We start from the raw sequence: 14,549 nt of genomic DNA on the forward strand, positions 1-14,549 counted from the left end.
TTTTGAGGTGGGGGCGCCCACACCGTGTACCTTACAGGATCTTAGTTCCCCTAACAGGGTTAGGGTTACGGTTAGGGTTAGGGTTACGGTTAGGTTTGGGTTAGGGTTTCACTGCCCTGGAGAGTGAAAGGACAAGTCCTACTAACGGATTACCTAGGAATTGGCCTTGGGGCTCTAACTTGAGCGTACACATCTCTGTCATTCTGAAGAATATACGTTTACAAACAATCGCAGACCATCTACTCCATCCCATGTGTAATGGATGGACTTAAATTTCTGTCTTTTTTTTTTTTGGTGTTGCGAGATGAGTTTATTTGGAGCAAAATGAGGACGGCATCCAAGATAGCCCTGAGAAACTGTTCCAAAGAGGCAGGGTAGAGGCACTTAAAATTGAAAGAAACTACAGTTTCAAATACCCAGCACAATCCCTCCCAAAGGCGACTTCTGTTTCAGCCGTGGGGATGTTGGCTGCGATTATATATCTAATCCTTTATAATGGCCCTAAGAACATTCTGAACTTAAACGATCAAGGGGATATATATATTGATTAAAATGTAAACATATCAATCTGCGGTTCCAGCTCTTACCTAAGAAATGGCACAGGGCCTGTGCACTGAACAGAATTAGGTAAAATATATGTCTCACATGCTTCCCTACACATTAGACAGTCAAGTTTTTTTATCATTATTACACATGTAGCTTTTTTCTCATTTCTGTCCAGTTTTTACATCTTACCCTCTGTTTACACTTAGTACAGAATAGTAGCTGAATTTCCTCAGGTGGTACCATGTATGGTGTTAGCCTCGTACACTTTTTGAATTCTGCTTTCTTTTTTTATTCCTATATGATTACCGTTATTATGGTTATTTCCACTTTGCAAGAATCATCAGTTCTTCCACACACATTAATATCTTCCACTTTCATAATCCTTTATACCTGGGTCTTCACAGGACAACTTAGGAAATGAGAGAAACAGGAGAGCTGGCCTCCTGTACGGGTCTCCTGGGAACCAGCATATGCAGCCCTCCTCACCCCCTGCTTTGATTAGGGGAATCGGACATGCACCCACACCAAGCACAGCACAGGCCGTGCCCTGGGGGTGACCCGAGGCCCAGATATACATGTGCTTCCTCGTCTCCATCACCTTCACTGCCTTGAGGGCCCATCTGGTGATGCTGAATGCCCACCTGTGTAACGGCAGGGTTACAACACAGGTGGTCACTGAGCATCTCAAGGGATGCGTCATCTGATGTAAATTGCCCCCACAAGCCCCAAGGCTCACGCACGCAGAGAGGCTTGCACCAGATGCCTGTTCTGCCTGGGCCTACAGGGCCTTGAAGCTGTTTCGGCTGCTCATCAGTCTTTGTGCCGGCAGAGGAATGCTCTTTCAGGGCTTCACACAGTGCGCAGTGGTATTCTGGGGTTTCAGGAGCACAGCTGGGCACTTTTACCTCCTGTCTTGAGGCGTGATTCCAGTAAGATGTTATGCAGACACAGAAGAGGGGACGCATGTAGAGGGTTTAGAGGCAACGCGAGGCAGGTCAGTGCTTATTCTTCTCCAGATACACAAGGCAGAGTGGACGGACAGCGCCAGAGAGGACACTGCAACCCTCCAGGTGGGGTGTGAATTACGTCAGGTGGTCACTGCCTCCATGTCCTAGCAAGTAGGACTGTCTTCATACCAACAGTGACGGCCGGGGCTTCTGCAGGTCTGCTAGGTAATAACCGAGACCCAGAGGAAATGCAGTAATTCACATAACGTGTTCCAAACGTGGCCTGCTACAAGGTCGGCGCACAGGAGCCCACCGTTTTGAAAGCTTTCTGGATTTTGGTCCTCTAGAGAGATTCAATTCCATGCCTGGGAGGATGGAAATATAAAGAGTTTTTGAACTTGGATGTGATAACCTGTTCATGTTGTTGAGAAAATGTTCGCTTCACGACAAGGCATGCTCTAGACAATGTCTTAGGCAGACGTCAAGCTGTGGCCAGTGTGGCTGTATAAGACGGTGCGGATGAGGAAGCGTCTTCCCTGCTCTCCTTGCTGTATCATTGGTGGTCGCATTCAGAGCAGTCATGCCGTGAGACAGACATCAACAGGCAGGCGGTGTTGCCAACAGGCTAACCGGACCATGGGGATGCTCACCTAGAACGTATGATTTAAGGTGGGGACCACTGCATGTACCTTCTCTCTCTCACACAGATGCAGGGACAAATACAATTCACGTAATTCCTGTGTCTGAAAATGCTCTGATATCAGCTATTGTGAACACGGATCAGCTACTCCAGACCAGCAAACTGGTTACACTCCTGGGTACGTACTACACCCGAACAACATTCCCATTCTCACTGCCAGGTGATGCTGGCATTCTTGGTCGTTTTCTCCAGAATTCACTACGTGCTTCCATTATTCGTTATTCAGTGTCCGGGGCCTAGGTCTTCCTGTCCACTGACTTAACGACCCTGGAACATAACCTACCAGGAAAAAAAGGTGAAAAGAGTAGGTGGTAGCTGGGCGACGTATCACCTCATCAGACATTCCAAAATAATTCTCACCGGTTACAATTTGCAGGTGTGGAGAACAGACTTGAGGACCTGGGAAGGGGCGAACGGGAAGCTGGGAGGACGTGAGAGAGTAGCACTGACATACACACACCACCAAACGTAAACGAGATGGCTAGTGGGAAGCGGCAGCAGAGCACAGGGAGATCCGCTCGACGATGGGTGACGACCTAGAGGGGTGGGAGAGGGAAGGTGGGAGGGAGGCTCGACAGGGAGGGGCTCGGGGGATGTATTTGCAAATACAGCGGACTCACTCTGTTGTCAGCAGACACTGGCACAACAGTGTAAAGCAATTATATTCCACTAAAGAGTTTAAAAATAAATAAAAACATGGAACGCAATAAAGAAAAAAATTTGAGTTTTATTGGACGTAATTCTTTTAACATATCACCTGATGTGAAGCCACGGCCAAGTCAGGTTGACCTCCACGTCTTCCTATTAAGAGAGCCTCCCACGGCACGCTCACCCTCGCAGTAGACCCTTCTCAAACAAGTCTTCATCCTGTTCATGTCTCCCGAGGCACTGTCCTTATCCATGCGGGCATCACAGAGGATCCCATGGGGCCCTGAGAGGTGTGCTGGAGCCCGGGGGACACTGGGGGTCTAGTTCAGAAGAAGGACTGGCGAGAACTGTGGGTTCACTCAAGAACAGACTCTCTCCCATCGCCCTATACGACAGGGTGCATGTGTCTCTGCAAGGGGAGAAGCGTGTTTCCAGCTCATCTGGGTGCAGGACATGGCGTGCGTGTCAGCGGTCGCCTCTAGGGAGCTGATGAAGGAACAAAGAGGTTCTGTATGTGACGGGCGGAGCCCCAAATTCATGGACCTCCTGGTCCATCTGCAGGGTCCTGCTGCAGATGTGGGCGGGTGCCTAGGCACAGGGCTGGACTGGGATTCATTCCTGAGACAGGCAGCAGACACCTGTGTCCTCGGAGATGGTAACTGTTTTAGATTCTCTTAATTATCCCGAGTGAACTCTGACGTGGGCCTTCACTATTCAAATACTGTCTTCAGAAACGGTTAGAGGTTCCAATGTGTAAGTTTCCGCTTTCTGCTTGGTGCTTTTCAGGCAAATCCAATCACGTGAACGCGGAGGACTTTGAGAAGTTCAAGGAGCAGACTCGATTGCTGGGGATTCCCGAAGAAAATATCCAGAAGATCAGCAATACTGGTAATGGAATCATACGTTTTCCTGAATACGTCTTTCACCTCGTGTGTAACCTCGCTGCCGCGAAATACATCCGTGTGTTCAAAATTTGTTTTTTCAAAAGTAATCATTTATAACATCTCTGACCTGAAGAAAACAAACCTTGGAAATATTGGGACATGGTAGGAATCCGTGGATCTTTAATTCTTGCCCATTTCTGTTTCCCCCAGACGACTGTCCTACCAGAGGAGAGATGTGACGTCCACACCACCTAAGTGTAAGTACACAGGGCCTGTTTCATGAAATACATCCACAAGGACACACTGTGGTTTTACATGGGCCACACTGTGTAGGTAACAACACTTTGTTCCCTTCACTGAAATTCTACGCCTGGAGAACTTTTTCTGGACAGGAGGCAATTTGGCGTCTCTTGAGCCCGGTTAGACTTCTGGCGGGTTGGCTGATTCCTGGTGGGCATTTTGGTGAGAAAGCCTCATCCTCAGGAATCACGCAGACCAGGGTCATGAGAGAGAAGCAGGAGGGGCCACACGTCCTGGAAACTGATTCCTGCTCCCGTCAGCCCTGACCTGGGGGTTGTCCATACACATCCCACCCCCAGGAGAACTGGGACTGAAGAGAACGCGCCGTCTCTGCGAGAACAGTGTCTAAGCCGCAGAATTCTGACAGCCCCACGACACGCCTTCCAACCACACTGCCTGAAACATGCGTGGGTTTCATCTTCTGCATCAGAGGGTGACTTTGTTAAAGGGGATCTTTAAGCAAACAAAAGCACTAGCTTTAAAGGCAATAGAATCCTACAGGCCCCCGCAGACAAAACGTTTGGAATAAGAGGAGATGGGGAAACTCCCCCACAGACCTATAGATCATTTTTAGAGGAACCATCCCCGTGAGCAAGCATCCTGAAGTCAGGGCTCCTGGAAGGGATCCCTCATGGGCAGGTGCCACCACGTGGAACCCTTGGGAACGTTCCCCACGGATCCTCCCCGGTCACACACATGTGGAGGATTCAGGGCCACCGGGAATTTGTCCACTGGATTCACTAAGGGTTCCTCTGCCCGTGGACGTCCTACTACCCGAAGCTCAGCCCTGTCGGCTGTCCTACAGTCACCTCAACGAGACCTTGGGTCCTGCTTTGTTCTCCTCCAGAATCCGTCCCTGAGAACCAGGCACATCCTCTTCTCCACGGAATCAAGATCAACAGCAGCGAGACTCCCTTCCCGGTTCCCGCATGACAGCACCCTTCCCTCTTCATAACCACACTGCGCTTCCCATTTCATCTCTGCGCGTCACCATTCGGGTCCTGCGTGGTGGGATTTGATTTCTGAGGGTTTCAATAAATGGATTTAATACGCACCCTGCCTACGCGTCTGTGTATAGAAAGTCACCTACTTTAAAACAGAGACATATCCACATTAATATCCAGGATCATGTGCCTTTATTAGGAGAGATGTTCCATCAGAGAGCATTCTGGTGAGGATTACGTAGAGACGTCCTAGAGATGTCCAGGAGAGAAGGAGAAAAAGGATTCAACCATCACGGGACAGGGGACAGGGTTATAGATATTCCTACTGCAGTGGGTGGAGGACGTCTGGTCAAGAAAAGCGTCCCTAGAAAGCAGCTCACTCATTACAGGGAAAGAAAGATGTGTTGGAATCACAGAGCTTCTTAGGCAGAAAGTGTACGATGCCTGGTGCCATACATGAGGGAAATGCCTATTGTGACAGCGTCTACAGTTCTGACATTGGGCTGAAGGCCTGATATTTCTAAGGACTGGATCAGCAGTGATCAACGATGGGGCGGCAGCGGAGACCTGGCCGATCCAGAGTATCAGGAGGTCAGGGTCGTGCCTGGAGGAAGAAGACGACGGAGACCTCAGCCCGGGAGTTGTCCCTGCACAGACCGCTCACAACACCTAGAGGTGGAATCCCCTGCTCTATGCTTCCCGGAGCAGCAGACACCCGTGTTCCCAAGGAGGGGCCATTCCCTGGCCACTGGGCGGAGCACACGGGTCAGCTCCCCACGGGACTCCAGGTGTGCACAACCCGAGAGATCTGGCAGCCTCCAAGCAGGCTTATTCCAAGGTGGGGCCAGCGTTCAGAGATGTGGTCCAAGCCCTGGGGAAAGAAAACTAGACAGCAGCGATGTTTAAGAGAAAAAATGTTTTCGTTCCTAAACAGACAATGCCTCTGAATGGTGTATAGATGGCAATTGTGAAAGGTGCCAGGCGTGAAGATGACGGCGGCTGTGGTTGGTAGTCATGGAGATCAAGGACAATGTTTGACGTTTACCCCCTGTATGAAAGAGTGTATGCATCTGGAGTTCAGACTCTGGTCTACAGAGTGTGCAGGAAAATGCTGGACTGCATTGTCCACACAGGCAAGTGAACAGAGAGGGATGGGATGGATCTGATTTGAGTCTCAGGGGGAATGTGGAAAGGCAGGCCCTGGTATAAAAAGGCGAAAAGCTGGTGACATTTTACACATATTTATAGGTACTTACATATGTGGGTGGTGGAAGACCAAGGTTATAAAGCACATAGGGAATTTTCACCACAAATCCTACAGACAGAGAGAACAGACAACTATCAACAATGTAACCACAACGCGATTACACTTTCTGATGAGATGGATACATTTGTAGAAAGGGATGTTACACACATTGACACAAGGTGAAACAGAAAGCATCTACTGTCCTATCTTGATGAAAGCGGTCCACTTGGCCAGCCTAGATTTCTCCAAAAGGAAGTTGCAGACCCAGACGTTTTCATTAATGAAAACAAACACGCAAAGAAGAAATAGCTAAACGTAGACAAACATATCTATACATACAGGTGTGGGATTTCATATGAAAATATTTCCTATCCCAACTTGATCCCTACTTCCCTAGATAGAAGGAGGTACTTTCAACTGATTGGTATCGCATCTATATTTTACAAATCCATCCATTTTTTCCCAACCTGGCATTAGCTAACACTCACCCATTACTACGGTAGGGTGGAAAAAAACAATTCCCACTTGTGGACAAGAAACGGTTTGTTCAAGGCCTATGTCCACGGCTGACCACGGAAATGGAGAGTCCGTCACTGAGGAAACTAAACACACATGTTGAGACTGCAACAATGAATAAACAGACACCAGCTGGTAAACACCAAGGCAGGAACATTAAATGAAAGGCGAGCAGTGCAGAGAGGCAATGGACCTTTCCTCTGGACGCTGTACTCTTTGACATTGTTAGTTCTGTCCCATCAATTTTGTTGCCTAAAGTTCTCAAGTGTTTACATAAGAATTAAGAAGGTCATGGAATATGTTACCCTTTTTTCTTTTTTAAAGTCTATTTTGCTCACCACATGGATGGGATTGAGGGATTGTGACAGGTGATCATGGCCGTAAAAAAGCTCCAAGGGGTGAGGATTTCTGGTGAGAAAATGTGAGGTCAGGTGTAGCTGTTGCCTGCTCTACTCATACTTAGCTTTTTCTGTTCTTTGCCTGGTCGGTTTGCGCCTCACCGTGTTTCCAAGCAGAAGATATTCGGTGGGAAAAGGGCCATGCTTTCCTGACTCAGACCAAGGAGGCGCCCTTGGAAGCGCGGCTGAAACCCACAATGCGGGTAATTATTCAACAGAGGAATCTCGATTTTCTGTTACCCTGCTGCGGGGGGCGGGCGCTTTCTTCGATACATATTCCCACCTGTGTTATTCAACCCGGCAGGACTCTCTTTGCATTTCTCCACATGATTCAGGCATACCTAGCCCTAGAGTGAGGGATGCTGGGTGACTTCTCCTTCCTTCTAAACGCACCTGGGCTGGTGCACGCCAGCCTCCGGGCCCTTCAGAGGCACTGTGTAGAGCATCTCCCCAGGATCAGATCTCCAAAAGGGGGCTTGTGCTTAATTACATCACGTTAGACTCTTAAGTGCAATGGACCTTGGTCAGGAATCCTTGAGGGAACCAGGTGTTTTAGGTGGCCAGGGTCCAAAGCCTCCTTGCACTGTTTAGATAGGAGTTGTGAGATCTAAGACCGAAAGATAATGATCACAGAGGAAACAGGAAAAGGAGACAAAAATTAATAAACTGGGAGAGAGGATTCACAGTTAGAGAAACCCGGATACATCTGACAAGCAAAGAGCAGGAAGGTGTTCTTGGGACAGCTCAGCAGTATTTCCTGGGGTTACAAGAGGACTGCTTGTGCAGGAGTGTTCCTTTTTATTTTTCATTCTGATACCTGCACTTTGACCAACATGAATGAAAACCTTGGGATGAAAGGCCACGTCACTTCCTTTAGGTACAAATTACAGGATTATGACAGCCTGTTTCAATGACCTTGTAGAGTAGCTCCTGTTTAGTTTCCCTTGATTGGCAGTTAGAAAGACGGGATGGTCCTTAGATACATCCCCAGGGACACATGTTGGTAAGATTCCAAAAGAACAACCGGGGAATGTTAGAGGCACATAAGCAGAGATGCAAGAGTGATAACAGGTGCATAAGGCATGTTCGCTGGCTTCAAACCCCTTCCCGAACGTGTATGAATCAGGGACCTAAGAGAGAAAAAACTCCAGGATGTTTTGAGACATTAAAAACCTTCTTTCATTCAGATTTCTTTGCACCCAAAGCAAAGAAAGGAAAAGAAACAAAAAAGATAACATTGTTGGTCCCTGTGAGTACGAAAGGAAGTGAGCAAAGATATAAGTGGAAGAGCCCCATCAGCCAAGCTCCCCTCACAGGGCTGACACCACACTAAGAGGGGGATTCTCAGGCTCTGACGCGACCCGGGATCCCCCAATACGGAGTCCGCACGCCGGGGGTCTCTGCTCAGTGGAGATGGAAATCCTGAGTCCCATTGCTGGCTCAATTCTACAGTCAGAACAAAATAAATCCTATGGCATTCATTTGAGAAATTACTATGAAAGGAAGCCAAAAGAAACCTTTGAGGAAAACACTCAAAGAACAGGTTCTCTGGCTGTGCCTGTGTCCTTGAAAATAATGAGACGCATAGAATTTGAAAGTTTTTTTTTCTCCTTTTAAACATCTGAAAGTTAGGGGAACTGCTCTCATGCTTTCTTGCTTTTCTGGAGAAACAACTGACTCACTGAGAAAATAAGATGAGACGGCTAAGAGGGTGTGTCAGGTGAGGTGACTGGGCGCGTGCACGGAGGGTCGTCTTGGTGGAAAGAACCATGGAGCCTGCTTTGGGGCAGCAGGAGGTGATAGAGCCTTTCTGCTCCCCTGCGCCTCACCTCAGAGGAACAGGAGGCTTTCCCAGGGTCTCCTACCAAATCCTTGTAACTTCATTAAATTTGACCTTCAATCGTCAGTTTTACAAAAGAAATTTACTCCTTTCTCCTCAATCTTAAGGAAATCATGCAGGAGTTGCGGGTCTGTGTCTGGATTGGCGTATCGCATTCCGGATCACAGGATAGAAATGGACATAGATATTCCTGTCCTTGAAATCTCTCACAGGTACTGTGATTTCTCCCTCACTCTAAAGGTCAGATGTCCAGATCCACTGCACTGTCCCTTAAAACTAACCTGATTATTAAAACAACTGATTGCCAAAAGAGCTCAACAGCCAATCAGGATAGCACAGGCCGTCTTCCGTGTAACCACGGTCTAAGGATGAACGACCGTTGCTTCCTGACGCACCACGTTACCAGGCCAATACCATGAAAAAGAGGCCCCAAATCAGATTCTCCCCAACACCTGGGACACTCACCTTCCCCAGACAAAGGACCACAGACAACAAGATGAAGACTCTGCTGCTGAGTCTGGTCCTTGGTCTGGTTTGTGCACAGCCAGAACCTCAATCTGAGCAGGGTGTCTCCCAGGTACCAGGGTCGGCGATGAGAAAGGAGGTCTTGGGGGTGTGTGAGTCTGTGTGTGTGTGTGTGTGTGTGTGTGTGTGTGTGTCTTCTTGGGGTTGTGTTTTGTGGATTCCAAAGTCCAGCCATCTCCCTCCAACTTAAATTTGCATTGTTAACTGTCTCCTGGACTCGATATACACTATCTCAGGATTCTCTACAGTATTAATTGGAACTGACGCATTTTAACACTTTTGGAAAAGAAAAGGAGGATGAAACGGCTTTCGCATGAGTTCCCATGTTTGACAACAGAGCTTAATTCTCTCATAAGTATCTCAATTTCGTCCTTCACCTTTGACTTTTTTTTCGACATTATTTGATGAATAGGGCTTTGTTCTATAAAGTTGGAGAGCGTCTGCTAAAGTGAAAATGTAGGGGAACTCATGAGGGATGCTATCAGACAAAATTAAGAGAAATGGATAAAATTTTCTAAAGAGAACTTTGCTGTTCGCTTTCAGGAGTATGGAAAACCCTTTACGTGGCATGCAGTAACCGACTGAAGACTGCTGACAACAGGACACTCCAGGTTTATCTCCGTAGAATGACATTCAATGACAGGGATGGCATGCTTATCCGCACCTTTTTTGTCAAGTAAGTCAAAATAAGACGGAAGGAAAACAGTACCTTAGGTAGGGTTCCTGTTTGCCACTTTTACAATGTTTCTGCCCTATGTTGCAACCTTCACGTGGCCACTCTTTCTGAAATCGACTTTACTGAAGTGTATCTCTGTACTTGTACGCACCTCTGTGGAGGGCATACTGCAGCCACTGTGGACGTGTGTACACCTCTTTCACCATCTCCAAAATCGAGATATAAAATTCTTCCATCCCTGCCAAAGAGCTCCTTTCTCTGCTCACCAAGAACGCTCCACCCATCGAGCCTCAGCTGACAACTGAGCACATTTTCCCCACCCTTCCCGACCCTCAGACCATGAAACCACGCACCCTGCCCCGTGTTCCTCTGCATCGATCCCTCCGCACGCGATACACTCCATCCACCTGGCTGCACACACAAGGAGGCACTTCTTTCAAAGCCAACGGAAAGGACATTGTTTGCTTACATAAGAATCCACACATGTTCCAGTTACCGGACAACTGTTTTCTTCCCACGGTGGCTGCTGGAGTCACGTCGCTGCACTTCCCTGATGACTCAGAACAGTCCGTCAGCACAGCTCATTGCGGCTGTTCTCTTGCCACGCGTCTCTCCAAGAATCTCTCCGATTCTTATCGGAGTGTTTGTTTTGTGTGCATGCTTCACATATGCCAAATACATGTTTCTGGTCATATGGTACACCCAGAGACACGCATGAACCCCAAGTCTTTGGTTAGATAGGAGACACACAGATAATTATCACATGTTCGAATGTAATGTACTAGGTGATACACCCTATGTATTTCCACGTTTACATGTGTGTGTGTGTATCTGTTTGTATGCATCGCTGTCCTTCCATGTTCAATCCTCTTATGCGGTTTTTATACAAGAAGAGTTTCTTTGTGATAAAATTAAAGAGATTTTTTCTTTACGTTTTTGTACTTTTTGGCTATGAGATCATCTAACAGTACACTGCCAGGGCTGGGAAACCACTAAGGTCTGTCTTCATAGCTTTGCCTCCCAGGTTCAAGAAAATGATTAAAGCAAAATCTTGTTACCTTTCGTCTTCTTTCCTAAAATTCTACATTTCTGCATATTTATCTGGGTTTAAACAGGATCTGTTTTGTATGTGCAGTTTGTCTTTGCAACTTCGGCTCTGATTTTAGGTATGAACATGACATCCGTGTCACTGGAAATCTGCTTGATGTTACACAGCATATTTCTTCTCTTTGGAATGCCACACTGGCCACAGGCACTAAAATGATACCTGACACGGTGTGAGGAGGGTGAAACTTAGAAAAGCCGAATTATATGTCAAACTTGTATTAATGTCCTCCATCAACTTGAAGCTGTTTTGCTTTATAGGTTCCATGGAAAATGCATAGAACTATTTCCTAATGGAAAAAAGATAGCAGACAATGCTTACCACGTTGATTTTAAGTATGAGTGTTTCACTCTTAAAAGTCTAGGAGGGTGGAAATCGTGGTCTCCACTTCCCTCCAGAAGTCCATAATCTGAATCCTGGTTCTACTCACAATCAGAGGTGTGACGATGCCCTAGTCCCTAAATCTTCCAAGCACCACCTTTTGTCTTGAACAAAGGGTTAAATCATGGGAATTGGACGACCTCTCCTATTATGCCTGTTACTCAATGAGAAAATAAGGAAATGTGTGTGGAATCTGTACTGAGTAAGGTGCTCAGGTATGTGAAACTGTTTCTATACAATCAAAATCAACCTTAGGGACTAATGTCTCAATGGTCAGTCTACTCATTTTTTGGTGGCGGCGCCCACACCGTGCAGCTTTCAGGATCTTAGTTCCCCTAACAGGATTAGGGTTAGGGTTCCGGTTAGGGTTTCACTGCCCTTGAGAGTTAAAGGACAATTCCTATCCATGGGATCACCTAGGAACTGGCCTCAAGGCTCTGAATTTACACATCTATGTCATTCTCTAGAATATGTGTTTACAAACAAACATAGACCATCCTACTCTATCCAATGTGTAATTGACGGACTTAAAATTTAAAGACACGATAGGGGTTTCAAATACCCAGCACAATCCCTCCCAAAGGCAACTTCTGTTTCAGCCGTGGCGATGTTGGCTGAGATTATATTTCTAAGCCTTTGTAATGGCCCTAAGAACATTCTGAACTTAAAAGTTCAAAGGGGTATATATTTCATTAACATTGAAACATACCAATCTGCGGTTCCAGCCCTTACCTAAGAAATAGCACAGGGCCAGTGCACTGAACAGAATTAAGTAAAATATATGTCTCACACACTTCCCTACACATTAGACAGTCAAGTTTTCATCATTATTATACGTGTAGCTTTTTTCTCATTTCTATCCAGTGTTTACATCTTACCCTCCGTTTACACTTATTACAAAATAGTAGCTAGATTCCTCAGGTTGTACCATGTATTGTTTTAGCCTCGTACAATTTTTGAATTCTGCTTTGCTTTTTTATTCCTATATTGTTATTATTATTATTATTTTCACTTTGCAAGAATCATCAATTCTTCTACAATCATTTCTTTACTTTTCTCCATTTTCGTAATCCTTTATACCTGGGTCTTGACAGCACAATTTAGGAAATCAGAGAAGCAGAAGAGCTGGCCTCCGGTACAGGTCTCCTGGGAACTAGCATTTTCAACCATCCTATCCATCTATCTACCCATCCATCTATGCATCTATCTGTCTTCAATCTGTCTATCCATCAATCCATCTAACTATCCATCCATCTTCCTGTCTATCATCTATCATCTATCTATCCATCCATCTTTGTCTCTATTTGTCTATCTATCAATCTACATACACACACATTATTGGTTGTGTTTCTCTGGAGAACTCTGACTAATACAGGTGGAAAGGCATCAGTGTTGCTATCCATAATTTTAAGTGGCCAAAATCGCTACACGTACTGCTATCCTATCAGTTACTTTGATATGTAGTGGCTGTGGTAAAGCATTGACAATCTTTCCTTTTTTTCCTTAAATCTGGAAAAGAATGTTTTCAATGTGATGTTTCGATTCAGCTTTACAGTCGTCTCAATCCTTTAATTCTCTTTCCTTCGCCTACGTGAACTGTCCCAGTTGGGTCACACATTTATGGTGTTTGAGCAATTTCCTGTTGCTATTCACAGGACTCATGTTATGCCTCAGTTCTGCCTCTGTTTTATCAGTTAGCAAACTTGACGTCCCCAAAGGTCTTGCACTGCTGCTATGACACATGTCAACATCCTGTGTGCCACGATGTGAATGAGTGATCCTGAAACTCATACCCTAGTGGACTATTTCCTGTCATCACTAAAAGGAACTTTCTGAGTGTATCTGGCATCCCAGAGGGAAAAAATTTTTTTCTTTTCCTTTAGTACAGGCATGAATTATTACACATGTCAACAGCAGGCTATATTTAAAATTCTTTCTGCTGGTTTTGAAAAATTTCATCAATTATGGAATAAGCCATATTGAGCAGGTAAAGTATCTAAAATATCTTATCACTTCAGTTGAATGATATTGATCGAGTGTCACGATCTTAAGCATTGAGTTGCTAGGTAGCCAGGAAGTGTCACATAATATGCAGTATAAGTCAATGCTGTTTTTCATGTAGGTGTGACAAACTAAACTCAAACGAGTGAAGGAAAAACAAAAAAACGGGAGACCGTTAGGAAGTTTGCAATGGCAAGATCACTGCTGGTTGTCCCCTTGAATGGACAACAATCTTTCAGATTGTCACCCTGCTTTCGTTTGTATCATCTTCATGAGTAGTTGAGTTCTTTCCTGGGGAGTGAAGAAAAACCGTTCAGAAAGAGGGTGCAGAGAAGCAGATCCAGTGGGCATAGGTTTTCTTTCTCCATTTTCTCAGAAAAATTCTTAGGATTCACTCTTGGCTTAACTGGGACCACCATTACCTCTCAATTTATTAGTGATGGGATGGGATGTGGTCGTCCTTCTTTGGGACACGGACAGCCCCAAAATCTCTGAAGTAGGGTCAGCTCTGAGAGTGAACCCCCATGTTCACAGCAGCACTAGTCACAACAGCCAAGACAGGGAAGCACCCCAAGCGTCCATCGACAGACGAGTGGATAAAGAAGATGTGGCCCATGTATACAATGGAATATTACTCAGCCATAAAAAAAAGAGTGAAATAATGGCATTTGCAGCAACATGGATGGACCTAGAGATGATCAGACTGAGTGGAGAAAGTCAGAGAAAGACAAATTCCATATGATATCACCTGTATGTGGAATCTAAAAAAATAATACAAATGAATCTACTAGGGTGAGTCAAAGATTATCCAAACTCCAGTTATATTAAAACGTCTATAAATTCTGCAGCCAGAATGCAGGTAATTTTTGACTCGCACTTGTATATGGACAAC

The sequence above is a fragment of the Hippopotamus amphibius genome, chromosome X (assembly GCF_030028045.1).
Source record: "Hippopotamus amphibius kiboko isolate mHipAmp2 chromosome X, mHipAmp2.hap2, whole genome shotgun sequence".
NCBI classification, from domain to species: Eukaryota; Metazoa; Chordata; class Mammalia; order Artiodactyla; family Hippopotamidae; genus Hippopotamus; species Hippopotamus amphibius.